The following is a 24,186-nucleotide window of genomic DNA, read 5'->3' on the forward strand; positions in this document are numbered from 1 at the left end:
TGAGAATAATTTACCCTTAACAGAAGTGGCATGGAAATGTGATTTTAAGGTAGGTAGCATTCATAGCATCCTCAAGTCTTTCAAAAGAAATGCATGGATCATAATGAAGTTCCTATTGGCAGATAGGTGGAGGTATCCCTCCTATAGGTGATTTATTTTTTTTATTTTATTATTTTTTTTCTATAGGTGATTTAATAGGTAAGAAAATTGGATGTTACAGCTTTATTTGCTTCCCCAGTGAGACATGATGTGGCATTAAAGACCATCATCTCTTCCTGGCCCCCCCCCCCCCCCATTTTAAAATCTGATCTCTTTTGGGATACCTGGGTGGCTCAGTGGTTGAGTGGCTGCCTTTGGCTCAGGGTGTGATCCCAGGGTTGCGGGATCAAGTCCTACATGGGGCTTCCTGCATGAGGCCTGCTTCTCCCTTCTCTGCCTTTCTCACTGTGTCTCATGAATAAATAGATAAAATCTTAAAAAAAAAAAAAAAAAATCTGGTCTCTCTCACAGCTCTCATGCCCCACAGCCATCTTTTGGCTCTGATCATTTTTTTTTTTTTTTCCCAAAAGATTTTTTTCCAAAAGAGAGACAGAGAGAGAGAGAGACAGAGAGAGAAGAGAGAGAGACATATTCAGAGGGAGAAGCAGGTTCCCTGCAAGGAGCCTGATGCGGGACTCGATCCCGTATCCCGAGATCACGCCCTGAGCCAAACGCAGATGCTCAACCGCTGAGCCACCGAGGTGTTCCAAGGCTCTGATAATTCTTAATCCTTTTTTTAAATTTAAGATTTACTTTTTTTTTTTTTTTGACACTGGCTGAAAGAGAACCTTTTGTTACTTTTATGTACAGAAAATTCAACAGCGTCCACTCAGCCCAGTTCTTTAGCCTTTGCTTTTTCCAGCTTGGTGATGCGAGCTGCCGACTTTGGACCCAGGATGTTGGCTCCTCAGTGGCAGTGGATCTTATCATATCTGTCATTATAATTGGTTCTGATGGCTCTACCAGCTTAGCCAGAGCTCTCTTACCTTCTGAGTTAACCTGTGTGAAGGCAACAGTGGTGCAGGTCTTCCTGTGGACCAGATGCCCCAGCCTGGGCTTCTCCTTGATAATGCATTAGGGAACCTCCATCTTACAACACAGGGCAGGCAGGAGGACATCTAACTCAGTGGGATCCACATTTGTGTGCGATCACTACCAGCTGAGCCTTCTTGTTTTCCACCAAGTGGTGACAGTGTTAACCCCAGCTCAAAGGACAGGCGACCTCTTAGTGGGAACATCTCCTTGCCCACAGCTTTTTTCTCAGGTGGGGCCAACAACCTCTGCTGCTTTTCTTGCTTTGTCTCTGGTCTGTACTTGTGGGCCAGCTTAAGCAGTTGAGTAGTTTGGCAGTCCAAAGCATGGGTAACTGGTTAATCACAGAAGGCCCTTTTAGATGTTTATAGAGAATAGCCCTTTGCCGTTGCAGCTGGATGTAGCACGGCCATTTGACAAAACAGGTAAAGTTTCTTTTAGGGTGGATGTCCTGTCCGTTGCCAAAATTCTTGGACCTTTTCTTGAACAAGGGATTGACTACTTTCTTGGCCTCCTGCTTCTTCACAGTCGCGGGCACTGGGCCACCATCTTCCACTTTGGCTTCTTCCCGTTCTGCATCTTGGGTTGCTAAAGGAGAGAGAAAGATTTACTTATTTATTTGAAAGAGAGTGCGAGGGAGAGGGAGAAAGAGAATCTCAAGCAGACTCCCCACTGAGCATGGAGCCCTATGTGGGGCTTGATCTCACATCCTCGAGATCATGACCTGAGTCAAAAATCAAGTTGGACACTCAACCGACTGAGTCACCCAGGCACCCCAGAAAATTACTTCTTAATTCTAAGTGGCCATAGTCCATGAGCTCCTAGAAAAGAGTGAGAAAGAGAACCCCAGTCTCTCCAGGGGCCTTTCAGTCAGTGCCATGTTTACCAAGCAGTCTGTCTGGTCTGTGACCGTGTCTCTTTTGTCTGAACCCACATGAAGGACTGTCCCAAATGCTATCTTAATATGTGTCCTCACTAGCAGTCTTGTTTTTTAAGCCTCCATTTACAGGTTGATTCACAGTAGGGGAGTCATGTTCAGAAACTTTTTCTGATAGCCTGATTTTCTTGCCTTTCATCTCTTTGCTTCTATTTATGTTCTTTGTACCTCTTCCTTGAGCTTGCATCTTCTGCATAGTTCACTCTATTATATCATCTTTGGGGCTGCAGAATAAAGTTGGAAGATTTTAAAGTTAAAGTTCCCAGAATAATATTGTCGCCCACATTGCACATATGTCACATTTTGAGTTTACTAGTTAAGCCTCTAAATATGTGCTTTATATACAGTATGTGCAGTGTGATGACTTAGGTTGCCATGAGAACCTAAAAATTTTAGGCTTAAGTTGTTCAGTAACAGACACGCATTTTTCTCTTATTGTCTTAGTGGGAGGCTAATTTCTTCTTTTGTCTAATATACTTTTTACAAATTGAGATATTAGGCAGTGACCATTCTCATATATTGCTAACAGGATGGGTAGCTTCTTTGGTTGCTTGTTATCGGTCTCCTTCACTGCAATCTTCCATGCTCCAGTTTTTTTCCTCTGTACTTGTCTCCTGTTACTTTCTTTGGTACAGGATAGAATTAGAAGTAGGAAACTAGAAGCTTTACCTTTTTAAAATGTGCACCTGGTAAGAGAGGAACTATATAGTGGGATATCCCTAACGCACCTGAGGAATTCTGTTCTCATGTAAGCCTCCTGAGAAGAGCTATAGTATTAACATTTGCTTGAAAACTTTTTTTTTAAGTATTATAATGTTAGTCTGTCACCTAAAAACAATTCAGGTTCAGTTTTAAATTGAATACGTTATTTTGAGTAATTTCTTGGCCAGGGTAACTTGTTTATTCTTGACTGGGTTTAGTCATGAGGACTCCCTTCTTTTTGGACCAGGAAGTATAAGAGGAGATAAAAGGATGTTAGAGGTAGAACAGACTGTATATTGTTTAGTCTTAAGTCTGTTTTGGAACACGGACCCCCCCCCCCCCCCCCCCCCGCTTTTGAAAACCTGTAAAAAGTTATGGACCTAATTCCCTATAAATAGAAGTAAAAAAAGTACAGTTGACCCTCGAATAATGAAGAGATTAGGAGTATGCTGACCTTGGCATGGTAGAAAACCCACTTAAAGCTTTTGATACCCTGGGATGCCTGCATGGCTCAGTAGTTGAGCATCTTCCTTCAGGTCAGGGCCTGATCCTGGAGTCCCGGGATCCAGTCCCACATCAGGCTCACCGCTGGGACCCTGCTTCTCCCTCTGCCTGTGTCTCTACCCCTCTCTCTCTCTTTTTTTAAAGATTTCATTTATTTATTCATGAGAGACACACAGAGAGAGAGACAGACAGAGGGAGAAGCAGACTCCACGCAGGGAGCCTGATGTGGGACTCAATCCCAGGACCCCAGGATCAGGCCCTGAGCCTAAGGCAGGAGCCAAACCGCCGAGCCACCCAGGGATCCCCTCTGCCCCCACCCCCCGCCCCGTCTGTCTCTCATGAATAAATAAATAAATAAATTTAAAAAAAAAAAAAAACACATGATGCCCCAGAAACTTTGCTAATAGCTTACTGTTGACTGGGAAGTCTTAGCGATAACACAGTTAACCCACATTTTGTATGTTATATGTATTATATACTGAATTCTTACAATAAACTACAAAAAAGAAAGTGTTATTAAGAAAATCATAAGGAAGATAATCCATTTACAGTACTATACTATATCCAAAAAAATCAGCAAGTAAGTGGATCTGTGCAGTTCAGACCCATGTTGTTCAAGGGTCAACTGTGCATAAATACATTCTGCATGTATATGTAAAATTTTGCACATAATATAAAGGAATTTACGGAATATTCATAAACTATCCATGAATTCTTTAGGTCTGTGGACCTTAGATATGGACTGGTCTTCTGCTCTGGGACTGTTTTTCACTTGAGGAAATGAGAAAGAAATAACTAGCCCGGGGCGCCTGGGTGGCTCAGATGTTTGAGCGTCTGCTTTCAGCTCGGGTCATGATTTCCGGGTCCTGGGATGGAGTCCCATGTTGGGCTCCCGGCTCAGAGGGGAGCTTGCTTCTCCCTCTCCCTCTACGTCTACCCCTGCTCATGCTCTCTGTCTCTGTCTCTCTCTCTCTCCCCTCCCCACCACCATCTCAAATGAATGAATAAGATCTTAAAAAAAAGAAACAAATGATTAGCCCAAGGCCACACTATAAGTGGTTATAGCCTTTTTGATTTTGAAGTTATAGTTTGGTTACTCTTAGTATATACAGTTGTGGTCTTTTGCATTGTGTTCTTTATTTTTATTTAGTTGTCTTCACATAAGTAACCTTGGGAAAGTATGTAATAGATAATTAAAGCTATTGGGGTAATATGCTCTTACTCAAAAAATAGCATATTAATCTGCAGTAAGTTACTTTTTGGGAAATCAAAGTTGCTAAAACAGGCTGCTCAGAAGAACTAGTTAGAAAATAAACCCAGTATATACAATTAAAAGTTTTTAATAAAATGTTGAACGCTTGCATGTGTATGTTTTGTTGGATATTAAAGTGCCTCTACTTCTGGAATCCTGATGTGTTCTTTTCTTTTTTCAGTATATCAGATGGTATGGACAAGGCTCTGCCTTGTGCACTAGGAAATCTAGGTAGTGGGATTGAGAGATCAAGTTTGCTGTCATTTAGCGTTCTTTGCTCATCATTACTACATTACCTACTAGGGACAAAGAGAAAATGGCAAAATTCCAAATGGTTAGTTTCTGATAAAATATATTAGAGCAAGTAATTATGGTGGATAACTCCTATCTTGAGAATTTGAAAAGTTTTCTTAAGTTTCAGGGAGGCTGGGGGGGCTCCCTAGTGTATTTATGCCCCATAAGCTTGGTCTAATGCACACGTATATACCAGACAATTCTGTGATAGGAAGGAACTAGGCAGGCCTTTGTTCTCTGGAGTTCCCCTTCATAGCTGAGTGACTGGTGTGTTTTGTAATCAAATATCTCAGACTATATCAGCATCAACACTTGTTTTTCTTTAGAGAGCAGGGAGGGTCGAGGGACAGAGGGAGAGAGAAAAAGAATCATCTTAAGCAGGTTCCATGCCTGGTGCATAGCCTGACATAGGACTCAATTTCATGACCCTGAGATCATGACCTGAGCCAGAATCAGGAGTCAGACATTTAATGGACTGCGCCACTTAGGCGCGCCCTCCACCCTTTTCCCTCCTTTTAAAGGCGATGTAAAGTTTCCTTAGAAGACTAGGCAGAGATTTCTGAGATAGAAGAATATGTTCCTGAAAGTTTGATGTGAGAGATGTTAGAGTAGATGCTAAGTTATAGTCTGAATTCATTTTTCTGTTTTTAGAATATATTTTCTCTGAAGTCAACAGAAACTATACATTTTTAAATTATAGATTCAATTTCAGAAATGGAGGGACCTTAGAAATCATCTCGTTTGGGCAGCCCGGGTGGCGCAGCGGTTTAGCGCCGCCTGCCGCCCGGGGTGTGATCCTGGAGACCCGGTATCGAGTCCCACGTCAGGCACCCTGCATGGAGCCTGCTTCTCTCTCTGCCTGTGTCTCTGCCTCTCTTTCACTCTCTCTGAATAAACAAACAAATAAATAAGTCTTAAAAAAAAAGAAATCATCTAGTTCAAATATTATGGCCTCACATTTAAAGTAATAGCAGGTGCCCTTAGAGTGCTAGTAGGTGGGACATGTGGAAGAATCTAGGTCTGGGCATCCTTTTTCTTAATTTGTAAAGCATTTATAGTTGGTACCCCGTATTTTTTTAAAATATTTTATTTTATTCCTGAGAGAGAGAGAGGCAGAGACACAGGCAGAAGGAGAAGCAGGCTCCATGCAGGGAGCTCGATGTGGGACTTGACCCCGGGTCTCCAGGATAACGCCCTTGGCCGAAGGCGGCACTAAACCACTGAGCCACCCAGGGATCCCTGGTACCCCACATTTTAACACTAGTCAGATGCTATCTCATGTATTAATCATCCCTAAGAACTAAATATTAAGTATTGGAAGTCAGTGATAGTACCATTTATGTTTGTATTGCAGCCCCTGTAATACTGAATATAGTATTCATTATGAGCTAAAGTATGGAATCATTTGAGCCAATCAGCCATGTATTTTTAATCTTGGGGAAAACTCACTCTAGCCAGAAATTGATCTTTTCATACACTTCACATTGAGATGAATCTGAATGAAGGTGCTCTAACCAAAGGAATTTTTGTAAAATAAATATTTGGCTTCTGATTAAACTAGCATCCTGGGAAATTATGTTTTTTTTTTTTTTAAGATTTTATTTATTTATTCATGAGAGACACAGAAGGAGAGAGAGGTAGAGACACAGGCAGAGGGAGAAGCAGGCTCCATGCAGGGAGCCTGATGTGGGACTTGATCCCAGGTCTCCAGGATCACACCCCGGGCTGAAGGCGGCGCTAAACCACTGAGCCACCAGGGCTTCCTGGAAATTATGTTTTTAAAATTAACATCAGAGGGGCTCCTAGGTGACTCAGTCAGTAGTCAGTTGAATGTTCAATTCATGATTTTGGTTCAGGTCATGATCTTAGGGTCGTGAGATTGAGCCCCACATTAGGATCCATGCTCGATGATGGAGTCTGAGATTCTGTCCCTCTGCCCCTTCCCCCTAAAATAAATCTTTAAAAAATTACATCAGAATTTATTTTAACTTGTAACATCAGTCCCCACCCCCATAGTCTTAGAGTTGGAATGAGATCTTGATTCTGTAAACAGCAAAGGGTGAGTGAAGGTTAGGGTTGTTCACACAAATGGGGAATAACCTTTTGTTTCTGTGTTCAACTTCATAATTTAAATGACACATTAAGGGATGCCTGGGTGGCTCAGCGGTTGAGCGTCTACCTTCGGCTCAGGGTGTGATCCCGGGATCCGGGATCGAGTCCCGCATCAGGCTTCTTGCAGGGAGCCTGCTTCTCCCTCTATGTCTTTATCTCTCTCTGTCTTTCATGAATAAATAAAATCTTAAAAAAAAAAAAATTTAAATGACACATCACATTAAGCCTCACCTCTACTGCCAATCTAGTAAGAATCTGACCTAGTAAAGTTTTCACATTGCCTTTTCTATTGCCATGGCTGGGGGATTCTTGGTGTAAGTGACTGAAATTATTGAGAAGTTCCTTAACTGAAATAGATTCTCTCAAACCCTTCTACAAGTACCAGCCTCTGGGTTTCTGGTTTTTGTCTGGAGCATGTGAACAGAATGCATGTGTGTGAGATAATTGGGCTTTTACTAATGGCCCCCTTTCAGCAACCATGTATGGGTAAAGCTGTTCAGGTCCCTGCTCCTCCCTCTCTGAGCACGGAGCAGAATCTGTTCTGCTGAAGCTGCTGTTCCACTTTTCAGCTTTCTATATTTGTACAGCAGCAGCAGGAGCAGCCCACTAGCTAGGCAGTGTGGCTGCCCTGTGCACCCGATATTGGCTCAGGCCTGAGCAGGGCTCGCAGTTTGTGTTCTTACGTGCGTCCATCTGTCTGTTTGTATACGTTTCTGTGGAGGACTGAGGTTTTCAAGTAAAAGGTGATTTGTTTGTCTTCTCTGTTTTGTCAGTTATAAATTGTAGAGACTGTTTCAGAATCTTGGGGATGGGGCAAGGAGGCAAGATTTGTATTATTTAACAAAATATGTTGTAGGGAGGAAAGCCAAAGTGGTAAATTTAGAGTTAGAAATGGTCTTTGGGTTGTTCTCTTAGAAACTTATCTTTTTTTAAAAAATAGTATTTTTTTCCTTTTATTTTTTTACGAGTCACAAAGATCAATTCTTAGGGGTGGAAATGAACTCCTTGTTTGGCACACAAATTTCCTGATATAAAATTTAAGTAGAAAAGACTGAGATACTTCCACCTCCTTAAATGATTTTGTACATGTGTTTTTGGAAGAGGGTGTAGTAAGGGCTAAGTCTCTTAACTTGGCCCTTTGCTGGGAAAGGAACTGTGGGAAGTGCCCTGTTGTTTTGGGCTTTGCAACAAGCGTCCTATGCTGTGTTGCATGGATTCAGAGTGCTTTGTAAAGTTTGGCCTTACAGAGGGCTTGTAATGTTTTTTGGTGTCATGTCTATTTAAGGAATAGTAGGGAATGTGACATGTAGACAGATTTTCAAAGAGTATTTGGTTTATTACTCTATTTTTAAAAGATCATTTTCTTGGTTTGTTATAAGATCTTCTAACTAGGCAGAAGTGAACTTTCAGTCAACTTAAGTCTAAATTCAAGTTTGTTTCTTTGTTTTACACTTTGCTTTTACTCCCCTCCCCCCTCACCCCCCCGTGAGTCATAAGCATGCAGAGTTGGGAATAGAACTTGTCAGCTGAGTAAGGATGAGACAATTCTCTGCACATATTTGTTACTGTGGCTGTTGAAGAGAGAAAAGGACTTTAAATGCTGGAGAAACAAAGTTAACTGAGGCAGCTTTTTCCTGTGGCTGTGTGGTAGGAGTTCCTGTGACCATTTGCTGATGTTTTCTGGCTTTAAATCACTTAGGAATCTGTTTAGTGATTTGTCCATTGTTGGCTTTGGGTGTATGTGTTTGTTTAGCATTTGAGACCTGGTGCTCTCTGGCGGGTCTTGCATACTTAATAACCTTCTAAAATTCTGTTGAGTATGGCTTTAAATTGGCTTCACCCTCCCCTTCTTGGCAACTCTTAGTGCCCATCTCATTTTACCATCCTACTGATGTTTTCCCATTTATACTCTGAATCACTATACACCTTCTATAGGGGCTCTCATTAGAGATTAAAATCAGTGACAGCTCTTTGATTTTTCAGCTCAGCCTCAGTAAAGGACACTGGTTAGCATATCTCAATTCCAGCTTTCCCTTTGTTTTTGGTATTTAAAAATGTGTGTGTGTGTGTGTGTGTGCGCGCGCGCGCATATCTATAATTTTCCTGGTCTCCTTTTATTTATATTTTTTTTTCATTTTGAAAGCTTCAACAATTTTTCTTTTTGGTATGATAGAGGTAATAAATGTTTACAAATTGAGTAAGTAAATGTTCTTAGAACAAGTGGTTCAGTATTTCCTAATGAAGGTTACACTTAGACTGGTTGCTAACAAGCCTAGTTGGAGGTCGAAGATGGGTCAGCAAATCATTGCTTTTGTATCCATTCCCCTCAACTCTTTTTTTTTTTTTTTTTTTTTAAACTAGGCTCCACTCCTAGTGTGGAGCCCAGTGTGGGCCATGAACTCACAACCTTAAGATCAAGACCTGAGTTGTGAGCAAGTGTCAGACGCTTAACTGACTGAGCCACCCAGGTGCTCAACACCCCATCTTTTTTTTTTACACCCACCTTTTAATAAATATTTCTGTAGAATCTTAGTTACTCCATTTTGAAAAGATAAAATCATCTTATCAAAGAATAAAACTTTCGGGATTCATCCTTTTTCACAATAGGCACCAACCTTAGTGCCTGTTAATAATAGCAAACATTTATTGAGCACTTTGTGTGCGCCAGGCACTGTTCTGAATTCTTTATGTATGTAAATCCTTTAATTCTAACAGACACCCTGTAAGGTAGATACTGTTACTATAGCTATTTCCAGGTAAGGAAACAGTTATAATGAAGTTAAACAGTTTTTTCCCTAGTTACCTGGCTAGTAAGCAGCAAAATTGGGATTAGAAAATGGTGGTGTAACTCCAGTGTGTGAGTGTAGGGTATAAGGCTTATAGTAAATTTTGTCTATTAATTTTTTTTTAAGATTTTATTTATTTATTCATGAGAGACACAAAGAAAGAGAGAGAGGCAGAGGAGAAGCAGGCTTCACGCAGGGAGCCCGACGTGGGACTCGATGCCCTGGGTGGAAAGCGGCGCTAAACTGCTGAGCCACCTGGGCTGCCCTTTGTCTATTAATTTTGTTAACATATATGGAATATTAGGATTATTGAATTGTGAATTAGTCTAACCCATTTTAATTTTAGAATTTCCTCATGAAAATGATTGGCTTTAGTTTTGCACTTCACTGTCAACTAATTCATTTATTGATGATAGGAACCTGCAAGGCAAATAAATAGCAAGTTCATGGAATATCCCTAGAATTACTAGTTTATCTCTGCTAGTGCCTACCTGTTTATTGAAGATATTGGAAGTGGAATTAACTTTAGGTTTTTTTTTGTTGTTGTTGTTGTTTTAAGATTTTATTTATTTATGAGACACACATACACAGAGAACCAGGCTCCATGCAGGAAGTCTGATGTGGGACTCAATCCTAGGACTCCAGGATCACGCCCTGAGCTGAAGACAGACTGCTGAGCCACCCAGGCATCCCCATCAGGAGATGTCTTGACAGGGGGGATGTGAGAAGGGGGGTGGATTTGGCAAGTTTTACCTCATCCATTAAATGATCTGGGTGAGTGTAACAGGGTAATGGGGAGATCTGTTCAAAAGGAATGATGTTGGGAGAATTATTGGTAGGCAGAGTAATTTGAGCAGACCTTTCCTAGACCAGGTCTTTCCTAGACCATGTGATTTGAATAGCACAAAAATTTGAGTTAGAGAAATGGGAATCAGCTCTCCTGAGATGTTTTAGTCTCTCTAACATGGATAGCAGTGGATTTTCCCTTGGCATATATGCTTTCCCTTGGATATATGCTGTCCTATGCTTTTTGTTTGTAAGTCACGTCTTCTGAACCAGACTAAAAACTCATTAAGGACAGGGGTTGGGCCTTTTTTGTGACCTCTCTAGTTCTGGGTATATAGTGGATCTTTTCATACGCTTTTTTGATTGATAGAGCTCCCATTTTATACAGAGTTTGTTTGTAAAAATGAAATCAAAGTACTGACAAGGTTAATTTTGTGGAAGAATGGGATTCTTTTTTGGTAAAGGTTTGAGGAGATGAAGGAGATCATGTAAATGGGTATTTAAATGTGAGGAACACTTTTGGAGCACAGGTCAAGAGTGATGAAAGGATGGTAATTGAAGTCACTTTTTAAAAAAGTGACAGTGTTAAGGAGGTATTTAGAATTTGCCCCAGGGCTGTATACCCTTTGGGGATGAATCAAGCTTTGCCAAACATACTCCCTGATTGGCTGAAGCAAAATGTAAGTTTTGTAATTTCTGGCATATAACTGAACTATCTCAAGAAGCATCTCCACAGAAAAGTTGTTTTGTAGGGTTACAATATTTAGAGCAGAAAGGTTAAAGTTTCCTGCTACTCAACAAAACAAGATAAACTTCCTGCAACAAGACCATATGGAAGCCTCCTGCTTGAGTGCCCATGTGTTTGGGGTGAGGTTGGGGCAGATGGGACAGGCAGGGGTCTTGGCTGCTTGGTCAAGGGTTTGGGAGATGTTAGGAGTTAGATGCTAGGTGCTGTGGAGGGGCTGTTGTATGTTGTGTGTATTGGGGATGTCTGCCTAAGAGGTGGAGTAAGCTCAGTGAAATGATACTGGTGTGTTGGGTGTTGTGGGGGTAAGAGAAGCGGAGAGGCTGACTTGGAATAATACCTGCAATTTGATCTTAACCTCCCTCAGAGATTAGGGAGAGAGAGACAAGATACTGTGTGAGAAACAAGATCTAGATCCTTGGCCTCTTCTGTTCTCTGGAGCCTTCAAGTAGGATATTGCAGGACTGTAGGATTTTTCTCTTTAAGTTTGAAGCTGTTTTGATTCCTTTTTGAGATACTAGGCCAAAAGCTGTATTTATAGAACTTGTTTTGACATATTATCTCACCCTGTCCCTTGCCTTCCTTACTGGAAGCCAGCTAATGTTGCACTCTGCCTGGCAGGAAAGGTTGATTGAAGAAAATGTACATATAAGATATACAGCTGAGTGATTGAAAATAGCTCCAAACTTTGTAAATAGGCCAGCCATAAGGTTTACAGTCCAAGCTGTGTGAACATCAGTTGAGTTGCTGGGATAATTTCAGATGTTGTAATGTCCTTACCCAACTCACATGTTGTGTGTTTGCTGCTTCACTTGCACGATGGCTGTTTCCACACAAAAGTTTCAGGCAAATCAGGAAAAAATGCAAAACAAAGTACTCGTTTTGGAATAGAGCGAGGTTGGGTTTTTTCTTTACTTTGTCCCCTCATAGTTTGAGGAGTTTTCCTAGTTTTTTTTTTTTTTTCTTTTTTTTTTAAAGAAAGACTAGGTAATATTTTGTTACCTAGTTTTGTAGGTAGACTTTTTTTTTTTTTTTGTAGACTAGGTAACATTTATATTTAAACAATTCAGCCAATATTCCACCTCTGCAACCTTGTTGGCAGTTTTCTTCTTTATCCTTCCAGACCTACTTTGTTATATATAAGCCCTATGTAATTCTTTTTGTATTATATAAATTTATCTTCTTTTTTTTTTTAATTTTTTAATTTATTTATGATAGTCACACAGAGAGAAAGAGAGAGAGAGGCAGAGACACAGGCAGAGGGAGAAGCAGGCTCCATGCACCGGAAGCCCGACATGGGATTCAATCCCGGGTCTCCAGGATCGTGCCCTGGGCCAAAGGCAGGCGCCAAACCGCTGCGCCACCCAGGGATCCCTAAATTTATCTTCTTGATCAGTCCTTAGTCTAGTGTATTGAAATTGCCTTAGTCTCTTTAACAGCTGCAGCATTCCTTTTTTTTTTTTTTTTTTTAAATATTTTATTTATTCATGAGACAGAGACATAGGCAGAGGGAGAAGCAAGCTCCCTGCATGGAGCCCAATTCAGGACTTGATCCCAGAACGCTGGGATCACTCCTTGAGCCGAATGCAGATGCTCAACCACTGAGACACCCAGGTGCCCAAAATAGCTGCAGCATTCTATGACAGGGCTATACTATAATTTATTTAACCAGCACCCAACGGATGGGCATGCATGTTTCCAGTTTTCTCTATTATAAACCGTGTTCTCATTAATGCGTGTTTGCATACTTTGTGTACATCAGATACAAGTGTATTTGAAGGCTGTATTTCTAGAATTGGAATAGCTGAATTCAAAGGGTATGTGCAATTTTCAATATTGATAAGATACTTGGGATCCTTTTTTAGCTTTTGCGAGTGATATTATCCACTGAAGAATGTTTTTAGTGGACATAGAGATCTTAATGCAATGACAAACTACCACTCCAGTTACTTGAATGAATGTATATGATCTGAAATGGAAAATTTAAGAAACCTTCTTGAGGTAAGTTTAATTCTCAAATCCAGGAACCATTATTTTTGGAAAAGAGGCAGATTGCCCAAAGTAGGCAAGTTCAGTATCTCTCTTACTCTCAAAATGTTAGTTTCACCCGTTTATGGTCTTTACCAATTAGAAAAACATTTGTGGTCTCTGGCTCATTCAGTCCTCTCTTAAAACGACTTAGTGGATATCATGAGGCCATTTAGTCATCAGAATTAGTTGCAAGTAGTTGTGGTATCTGAAGTTTAATAATCACATCAGAAAATAAAAGCAAATTAATATTTTGAACCCCCCTCCAAAAGCATTTTACAAAGTGACTTATTTTACCAAATAGAGTGCTGTGATTTCAGAAAGTACAACCCTCACTAGTTAGTGGTGGAACATGGGTCTCTTAATCTGTTCTCTTCACTTTAGTTCCCTTGTCTGAAAAATGGGAGTGAAAATCCTGAAGAATCATCTCCTTTAAGTGCTCAGAAAAATAATTATAAAGTCATTTCCAGAAGGTTATGCATTATAAAAATGAGTCGTTAGAGACATCAAGATTATAAGGTAATTTTAAAAGTAACTCTGACAGTGTTTTAGAAAAAAATTAGTCACATTCTGCCTACATGGTACTAACATATGGTGCAGCCCTGATGAGCTGCACAAGTGGGCTGAAATGAAAATGCATTTGGAGAGAGGAGCAGTAAGTGACTCACTAGATGAGACAGATTTGGCCTTATGGCAGGGCAGGGAAACTAAGGCGGAACTGGTGGTCTTAGAACATGCCAAATTTGAGCGAGTGATACATGAATGTTATGGGAAAGTAGAATGACTGAACCCTTGTGTTTGGATTAGGTACTTTTGTTCAGGGTCTCAGTCCTTATAGCTAGGCCCTGTCTGTGTCTGTAGAGCCCCTACTTCTCCACACAATGGGGAATTTTTGCTCCTTCTGACTTCTTTGTGCATGGTTCCCTGTTGTTTGAAGGTGGAAGTCACTAGGCAAATATTTAACATTGATATGCCTGGAACATTGGGTTCAAACTAGAAAGATGCATAGAAGAGTTAGCAGTTCTGCCCAAAGAAAGCTGCACGCTAGCTTGGCTACCATATGTAAATTGCTACTGCTACATCCAGCAATTTGTTGCCCAGTACTGACAGTGCTGCCAAGGAAACAGGAGGAGCTAAAGACAGAATGAGATTCCGACACCCCACTCCACCCCCCAGTAGAGAGCTGTATGGGGAAGAGGAGGGGAATACTTAATGGGGATTGAGAATTAATTTGACAGTATAGGCATTTTGGAATGATGCAGGATGAAGGACTTAAAAAAATTTTTTTTTAAAGATTTTGTTTATTGAGAGAGTAAGTGCACAAGTGAGGTGGGGTAGAGGGAGAAGTAGGCTCCCCGGTGAGCAGGGAGCCTGATGTGGGGCTCAAGCCCAGGGCCCCAGGATCATGACCTCCCCACCCCACCCGCTGAAGGTTGACATTTAACTGACTGAGCCATGCAGGTGCCCCATAATTTTTTTTTTTTAAGTGGGCTCCAAGCCCAGTGCAGAGCCCAATGGAGGGCTTGAACTCACGACTCAGATCAAGACCTGGGCCGACACCCAAGAGTCAGACACCTAACTTACTGAGCCACCCAGGTGCCTCAGGAAGAGAGATTTTTAAAAATGTATTTTGCATTCATATATGTCTCACCGAACCACCTCAAAAATGGGATGCCTCTTATTTAGGTATGTATATAGTAATATGGAAAGATAACTAAACAGGAGAAGAGATGGCAGATCAGGATTTTTTTCTTAAGATTTTTAAATTTAATTTAATTTTTAGAAAGATTTGTTTCAGAGAGAGGGGGAGTGAGTGAGACATGATGGGGGGAGGGGCAGAGGGAGAGACTCTCCCTACTGAGAGTACAGCCCAACTTGGGGTGCTCTGGGGCTCCATCCCAAGAAATGGAGATCACAACCTGAGCTGAAACCAAGGGTCAAGACACTTAAATGACTGAGCCACACAGGCACCCCTCTATTTTAGAGGGAGAGGAGGAACAGAGAGAGAGACAGTCCCAAGCGGACTCTGCACCCAGTGTGAAGCCTGATGACATGGGGCTTGATCCCATGACCCTGAGACCATGACCTGAGCCGAAATCAACACTAGGACACTTCATTAGCTGTGCCCCCCTGCCACCCAGAGATGGTAAATCAGGGAAAGGAAGAACAAAGCCCAACTCACCCATCCCCATTCAACTTTAGAGTACTACTGTTTTGTTTTTTTAAGAGCAGTTTCAGGGACACCTGGGTGGCTCAGCGATTTAGCGCCTGCCTTTGGCCCAGGGTGTGGTCCTGGAGTTCAGGGATCAAGTCCCACATTGGGCTCCCTGCATGGAGCCTGCTTCTCCCTCTGCCTGTGTCTCTGCGTCTCTCTCTTTGTGTCTCTCATGAATAAATAAGTAAAATCTTAAAAAAAAAAAAGTTTCAAGGGATTTAATAATTATGTTGACTTTATGAAAAAGGTTTTATATTTATTGGTTGTGAAAGGATGCTTTTGGCAAAGTCAGTCTTCAGGCCAGTTGTGACTCTTGATTCTTAAATATGGGTTATTCACAAGAAAATGTTTATAATTGTTGAGAGAGAAAAGTATGTTATGCAGTAGTATATACAGTACAATCTGTAATTTGATAATAATTGTATTTTGAGTATGTATGGATAGAGAAAAGCCTGGTAGGGAATGTTTTATGTGAAAATTAATAAATAAAAATTTTTAATTGAGGAAGTAGAAAGGGAGAATATTACTTCTGTAAAAAAGGACTACTCATAATGTTTTTACCCAAATACCACAATTTAAAGGGAAAAAAAGTCTTTTTACTAAAAAGTACAAATACTTATCTGTAGATATCTGTTTAAGAAAACATTAGTGTAAAATTTATAAATTAGAGCAGATAAACTAGGGAACTCATTTCAACAGTTAAAGGTCTGATATGTGTCATCTTATTCCAGGTACTTTGAGGATATATAAATAGAAAAGGAAGGACTTGTTACTTGTTCTCAGTTTGGTAGCATTTGAAATTATTTCATTAACAAAAATTTAGAAATTAGGTTTATACTTAGTTTCTCCTGGCTGTATCTCACATGTGGTAGGGACTGAACTAGAACTTGGATAACTTTAAAATCAGTTTGGAGAAAATAGAATTAAATTTTTAGATGATTTAGTGATAGTCTGGATTAGTCTAGCACGGTCTTACATAGTCTTATAGATCAGGGAATTGAGGCCCAGAAAAAAGTGACTCACTCAAGGGCATTCAAATAACATCGCATCGAGTCTATCTAACATACTGTTTTGTTGCCTTGCAGCAAAGAGAGTCAGAAGGGAACATTCTAACAGTAGCTATGAGCCCCTTAGAGATTGTGATAATGCTATGGATTCTCTCTTCAGGAAACCTCATGTATATCTTCCTGCAATTTAGGAAGAAAATATCATAGGATTCATAGACCTATTCCCCCTTCCTCAAAGCTCAAGTATGGACTTTTAAAAGATGTGAGAGTTCCGGATTAAGAACCTTTTTTTTTTTTTAAGTAATCTCTACACCCAACATGGGGCTCTAACTAACTTCCAACCGTGAGATCAAGAGTCACATGCTTTACCAGCTGAGCCAGCCAGACGCCCTCCAGTTTAACAATCTTGATGGAAAAGGAAAGTTTTTTTAAATTGTTGCTGTGATACACAATATACTAATACTGAACTGTACACCTAAAAATGAATTAAGACAGTAACTTTTATTTATTTTTAAAAAGATTTTATTTATTCATTAGAGACAGAGAGAGAGAGAGAGAGAGAGGCAAAGACACAGACAGAGACACAGGCAGAGAGAGAAGCAGGCTTCATGCCGGGAGCCCGACGTGGGACTCCATCCCGGGTCTCCAAGATCAAGCCCTGGGCTGAAGGCGGCGCTAAACCGCTGAACCACCCGGGCTGCCCAAGACAGTAACTTTTATGTATGTGCATTTGACCACAATTTTTTAAGCTGGAAAAAAATTGTTACCACTAAAGAGCACATACTGGCCATTGGAGAAAGAGATGAGATTGAGATCTGTTTATAAATTTCTCTACCAGGGTCAGGAAAAACACCATTGATAGTCAATAAAGAGTTAGAAGCTACACACTTAAGCCTGAATCATGGAAATGGTAGCCATAAAACAAGTGTCACAAGGGGGGAAAAAGATTTTTGTGGACTCCACAAAGAAAGTGTTAACTTTTATCCCTACTAACCTAGACAAGTCAGAACTAAGCCTGATGTAGGTGTAGGACCTGGACTGTTCAACATCAAGCAAAATTACAGTGGAAGGAGATGCTCTGGGAATGAGGAACTAACAGGGAATTTTACATTGTGCTTCAGTATGTCTCTTTAATCCACCTAGCCACCTCAGGGTTACGGATGAGGGAAATAAAGGTTAGTTTCTCTATGGTCATTCAGTCTTAGGTCCACCTATTTGCTGCTGAGTGCTCTCACACATTTTTATTTCATTTAATGTTAGATTCTACCTGCAGTTAGTTGTGATGTATTCCCAGGATCCTGGATTAGAATCTAGTGGCAGTTCCCCTGCTATAGGTTCCTAAGGAAGGTAGATGGATTGGAGTAGTGCTCTACTGGATTTTAACACTAGGCCCTGGTGAAATTTTGCATCATGATGAGCTCGGCAGCCCAAGAAAGCTTCCCATTTGATCTTTTTATCTGGTTACTTGGCTTTCTAGGATATGCGGGTGAGAGGACGTGGTTTACCAATGCACTAAGCCCAAACTTTTTATTGAATCAGCCATATAACAGGAAAAAGAAAGAAGCAAGAGTATTGCAAAGCAGTCTAAAAGGTAACACATTTTTTTTAAAAGAGCACAATTTTCCTAATTTCCATTGTTTCTTTCCTCTTCCAGTTAGAAGTTTGTACAGCAGCAGCTTGGTTGTATTCTGGGCATCCATTTGGTTCCTTTGGAAGTACGTAGTTCTCTAATTGTACAAGTGAAGAAACTGACACTTTGAGATGTTGATGAACTTGCCCAGAGTCACACATACTGATTAACAGCAGGTGGTTTTCAGTACCCTTAGTCATATTTCTTTTGTGATGATTGAAACCTTGGATATTTACCTACTTAAAAGATTTGCCTTAAAAAAGTGGTCAGACTCAACATTATGGTTTAGTCTCTCCATATTTAAACATTTTCTGTGGTTTGTGTGCATGATCTTAATGTGGACAATTTTAATTTTTTTAAATTTTTATTTATTTATGATAGTCACAGAGAGAGAGAGAGGCAGAGACACAGGCAGAGGGAGAAGCAGGCTCCATGCACCGGGAGCCCGACATGGGATTCGATCCCGGGTCTCCAGGATCGCGTCCTGGGCCAAAGGCGGGCGCCAAACCGCTGCGCCACCCGGGGATCCCAATGTGGACAATTTTAACCTGCGTCAGCCTTTCACCCAAGGGTCGAACTGACTATATATTCCAACTTCTTCATTGCCTGGATTTGTGTGATCTTGAGAGTTAACTTCATTTCTTTGTGTCTTTTCTCATCTGTAAATGGAGATAGGCTATATATGAGGTTTAAATATAAAGCACCCAAAACAACACCACATGGTATAGGGTAAATGCTCAAAAAATGTTAGCTCTTAAAATTACCGATGCTTTGTGAATGTCTGGATATTTCTCCCTACTTCCAGGTGATAAGGGTTACAGATTTGTTTATTTAAAGTAAGCTCTACACCACTCATGGGACTTTTAACTCACGACCCCGAGATCAAGAGTTGTATGCTCTACCAACTGAGCCAAGCCAGGCATACAGGGCTTACAGATTTTAAATACTATATTCTATCAACTCAAGGATGCACACATTTATGTATTATCATTGTTGGCATCGTAAATTCCTTGATTTCTGGAAACCTGTTAGATTCTAAAGATAGAGGGATACCTGGGTGGCTCAGCGGTTTAGCGCCTGCCTTTCGCCCAGGGGATGATCCTGGAGTCCTGGGATCGAGTTCCACATTGGGCTCCCTGCATGGAGACTGCTGCTCTCTCTGCTTTGTCTCTGCCTCTCTCTCTCTGTGTCTCTCATGAATAAATAAATCAATAAAATCTTTTAAAAAAAGATAGAAAAATTTGTTAAAAAAAAACTTCATCTCAAAGCTGGATATAAAATTGGTGAATTGTCTATTATTTTTGAATTATGCAGGCCTATTTTCATATCTCCCAGGAGATATGGGGTTACCCTGAGTGCAGGAAAGGCAAAAGATGGGGCCTGGCTTGTCCACCTCTATCTTCAACCTGAATAGCTTCACTTCTCTGTTTAAGGGAGAAACACTTTTGTCTTTATTTTTTTATTTTTTATTTTTTTCACTTCTGTCTTTAAAAAGATTTGGAAGTCTGTAATCTGTATAGGGTTCAATTCTTCATTAACTCCTTGCCTTATATGAAAGAAGTTTTTCAAGGTATTGAGGGCATTTACTAACAATAGTTAGTAAGAGTTGGTGAGTCAGACTAATGAGGCCAAGGTCATGAGTTCAGGCCTTATGTAGGTCATTGGACATTACTGTGTCTGCCACCAGCCCCTGTATCTAGAATTTGATTCAGTGCATACTATGTAAGAGTTGCTGGTGAGTGAGTCAGTGGTCGTCTTTCTGGGGAAGGATAGTGTTTTGTCATTTACTCAACATACAGGCTCTTTATGCCAACAGAAAACTGAGAAATAAAAAAGGTTAATTACTTTGCCTATATTAAGGAAAGCATGTAGGAGATCTCAGTGCTTTTGTATCAGTCCAGAGAGGTAATGCTATTCATTCACCCTTACATCTTTTTTTTTTTTTTTTTTTTAAAGTAATCTCTACACCCACTGTGGGGCTTGAACTTAAGAGTCACTTGCTCTACTGACTGAGCCGACCAGGTGCCTCAGCTGTTGTGTCTTTGAAACATGTCATGATCATATAAATTCCAAAACCAAGTATAAATTCTTTCCAAATTATTTATCCTTCCTTGAGGAAATTGGAGAATAGGTGGTCTGCCTTTCAGAGTCTCTTGTACCATTGACTTGCTAAGTACAATTTTTAAACTCTGTAGGAGGTCCTGTTTGAACACGTTAATGTTTCACAAGTAGACTAATATTGCCTGTTTTCCTCAGAGCTAGCTTGCCCTTCATCCTTTCCTCCTCTGTTGCCTTGGGTGGTGCCCCCAACCCCAGCCCCACTTTTGGTGCACCTTTCCCCCCTGAACTCTTTTTCAGCTGTCTTTGGAACCGCCTTTATACCTCCCCTTATGGTGACTGAGAAAGGTGGAGATAATGTTAACAGAAACAGACTTCTGTGGAGCCCGTGAAGTACAGGACAAATGCGGTTCAGCTTCCTTAGAGAGCACATGGCATTTTGTTTGGTTCCCTACAGAAATGAAAGATGTGAAAAAACAAACCTAAAGCTTTTAAAGAAAATACCTTCTTGTGTATAAAGCTTCCCACTGTCCTCCTTCAAGTGGCAAGGGTCTGTGCAGGGGAAGATAGTGCTGATCCTGTGTGTGTGTGTGTGAATTTTCCTTTAAAAAGTCTTGTGTGGGGATCCCTGGGTGGCGCAGCGGTTTGGCGCCTGCCTTTGGCCCAGGGCGCGATCCTAGAGAGCCAGGATCGAATCCCACGTCGGGCTCCCGGTGCATGGAGCCTGCTTCTCCCTCTGCCTGTGTCTCTGCCTCTTTCTCTTTCTCTCTCTGTGACTACCATAAATAAATAAAAATAAAAAAGTATATATAAAAAAAAAAAAAAAAGTCTTGTGTGGGGGTGCCTGGGTGGCTCAGCCAGTTTAGTGCCTGCCTTCAGCTCAGGTCATGAGTCCAGGGCTCAAGCCCCACATCTGCCTTCCTGTTCAGCGGGGAGTCTGCTTCTCCCTCTGTCCCTCACCCTGCCTTGTGCTCTCTCTTGCTTGCTCACTCTCTCAAATAAATACATTAAATCTTAAAAGAAAAAAATAAATGTTCGGTTACTTAGTAGTAGAGTGAGGTTTTTGGTTTTTTTTAAAGAATTGATTTTTCTCTTTCTCTTGGCTAGGCAATAAGGGTGTTTCTTAGCCCCCTTAGGGTAGGGCTGCTGTGTTCTCTGGGACCAAGATATGTGTCCTTCACTCTTTTTATACATTGGCCTTTCTTCATAATCCCAGGTCTCTCTTCTGCTTTCTGCTCCTGGAGATTTCCCAGCTAGCATGCAGTCTGAGTCTGGTCTCACAGTTTCACACAACAGCAGTGTTTCTCAACTGTTCCATACATGTTTCATATGACATTTTGGGAAACATGACTCCTAGACTCTTAGGTCTTTTCTTTGCCCTTTATGTTTTCCAGAATAAAATGAACAAATAGAACTTCTTTTAAAACGATTTTTTACTGGGCAGCCCGGGTGGCTCAGCGGTTTAGCGCTGCCTTCAGGCTGGGGGCCTGACCCTGGAGACCCGGGAACAAGTCCCACATCGGGCTCCCTGCATGGAGCCTGCTTCTCCCTCTGCCTGTGTCTCTGCCTCTCTCTCTCTCTCTCTCTCTCTCTCTCTGTGTGTGTGTGTCTCATAAATAAATAAAATCTTTAAAAAATAAAATAAAAAGATTTTTTACTTATTTGACAGCATACACTAGTAGGGGGGAGTAGCAGGGAGAGGGAGAATCAGGCTCCCTAACGAGCAGGGAGCCAGATGTGGGGCTCAATCCCAGGAGCCTGGGGTTGTGACCTGAGCCAGAAGCAGATGCTTCATTGACCGAGTCACCCACGTCCCCCAGTAAGTAGAAATTTAACTTTCTCTCAGCCCTCCAATGTGTAACCACTATTCCAGAACCCTCTGGACACACTGCCTCAGTAGAAGTTTGTACCTCCTAGATGATGGTCACATTTCTCAAGAGAGACAGACACACCATGGATTCTGGGGTTAGAATCCCTTATATTGATTATTTTAGCAACTAAATACTTAGAGTAGTCCCCACTTTAAATGGGTGATAGTGATACAGGATTAAGTGAGGTATTGTGAACTTAGTAAATGTAAGCTCTTTTCTTTTTAATAACTTTTGATGATGTAGGAAACTCCAAGTAAATGCTTTTGGAAGGTTTTTTGTTAATCTAGATTTTTGTCTTAAAATGATTGGAAGCATCACTGCTTCATTAGCCAAATTGGAAACCAATTAGATCCACATGGAAAGTCAAGTGCTTAAGCACCTATTTTTTGTTAGGTAAGAAACATCTTTTTCTTCAGGAGGGGTAGGTAGGGTGCAGTGTCTCATAGTTCTGGTTCTGGCTTTGTCTTTCAGAATTCTTACTTTCCAAAGTAGGCTTCATCCTTGATGACTTTTGGCAATTCTCTGTCTTTAGCCAGGGCCAAACAGAGGTCCAACAGGCAGAGGATGTAGAAGAAAGTTTGTAGGAATTTGGGCAGCTTTATAGAATCAATTTTTTACTCGCAAGATTGTTCGATAATGTTTAAAAATAAAACAAATTGGTTTTGTGGTTCCTCTGTTTGCTTTTAGCTCCAATTAACTTCCCCATCTTTGATTTTTTTTTGGTTTCAGTGGTTCACCACTGCCCTAGGGCCACTGAGATGCATTTACACAGGCAGGAACTTGGTTGCCTTTGAAGAGTTTTAGGCCTGGCTCCTACCTATTCAGGAAGGTTGCTTTGGGAAAATAGCATGGTCTCTCCACATTTATAACATAATCCTTGATTGCTAAAAGAATAATAAGGCCTTTATTAGCTCTGTAGTAGTTTCTCATCCAAAAGCAGATGCTAAAAGTGACTTTTTTGGTGACCTAAATCTACTGGAATTCAATCTCATAAGTTGTAATCATTGTTTTGCTATTTGTTGCGACATTTGAGTACAAGCCTGTATTTTAGTATTTTTATTTCGCCATCTTTTAAATTGATGATCTTTTAAAGTTAATTTTGAGCTACTAAATGCAATTTATATTTTAAGGTATTGTGTACTTTAAAAATGGGAGAAGGAGGAGGTTTGGATGGGGGGTTTGTTTTAATTCTAGGCCATGATAACAGAAGTGGGATTTTCTTAGGAAAGGATGTACATATCTGGAATTACGGGAAGTACAGGCATGGCCCACTTATTTTTCTTTCCTTGGTTTTTTAGAGTGAAGACATAGTCCAGAGAGGGAAGTGTAAAGCCACAGGTATGGGCTAACTGCTGGATGAGTGTGCTCTATGGTCATCTCTTTAACCTTCTTGCATGAGGCCTGTTGTGCAGATTTGAAAACATTGCATTCAGAAAGGTGATGGCTTTTTTCCTATATTGTGGGATGTAATTTCCTATTCCTAGGAAGCTAGAAATACTTTCTTACTCTTTGTCAGCTCTTTCTCCTTAGCCATTTCCCAAGGCAGGTTTATCTCCCACTTGAACTAGCTGTTGCCTGGTGAGAGAGAGAGAGAATGAGAGAGAGAGAGATAGAGCGCGCGCACGCTTGTGTAGCAAGTATTGTACAGGCAGCAGCTACCCAGCTAACTTCCTTTCCCTGTTCTACTTTGTATCTGACAGACCCTGAGTAAACTAGAACGAGGATGAGGACAGAACTTAGTGGATTCCATATAAACATTCCTCTCCTGGACCCAGAATTTGTTCACCATACTGATTTTTTAATCAGCACTGGAGCTTAAATAAAGTTTAAACTTACTTAGTATATTGTTACCATCTAAGACTTACACTTAAGTTCCAAAACCAATGGAATCTGAAAAGATGACCTGATTTGAAGAGTGGTCACCATTTGACAGTTTATTAGGTCAGGGTTAGTTTCAGAAGGTCCAAGGGAGGCTCTGAGTTTATTTTTATTTTTTTGCTGACAGCACTAAGCACATAAGAGGGTCTTTCTGCTAGTCTTCATGTTTGACACTGATTGACGGAGGAGGTAATAGTGATTAAGGATGGGAGGAGGAAGTAGAAAACTTTTCAGACTTCAAAAAAGTGGTAGGTAGGTTCTCTTCAACCTTGTCATATCCTCTCAGTGTACCATAAATGATAATTTTATA

General features: G+C 40.8%; 1 protein-coding gene across 11 annotated transcripts in view; it reads left to right on the forward strand.

Annotated features, from left to right (window-relative positions):
- CELF1 (CUGBP Elav-like family member 1) overlaps positions 1-24,186 on the forward strand; it is a 93,277-nt gene that overhangs the window by 18,514 nt on the left and 50,577 nt on the right. For 5 of the 11 annotated variants that reach the window (XM_038563291.1, XM_038563297.1, XM_038563295.1 and 2 more), the window contains exon 2: positions 23,297-23,336. The exons of 3 other annotated variants lie outside the window; for them this stretch is intronic. The gene's annotated coding sequence lies outside the window, so the exon portion shown is untranslated. Of the gene's footprint in view, positions 1-7,507; positions 7,616-17,916; positions 18,031-23,296; positions 23,337-24,186 lie in introns of those variants that run through there. 3 more of the 11 variants (XM_038563293.1, XM_038563296.1, XM_038563290.1) reach the window with 3 other exon arrangements.

This window comes from Canis lupus, chromosome 18 (assembly GCF_011100685.1).
Source record: "Canis lupus familiaris isolate Mischka breed German Shepherd chromosome 18, alternate assembly UU_Cfam_GSD_1.0, whole genome shotgun sequence".
In the NCBI taxonomy this organism is placed as follows: domain Eukaryota; kingdom Metazoa; phylum Chordata; class Mammalia; order Carnivora; family Canidae; genus Canis; species Canis lupus.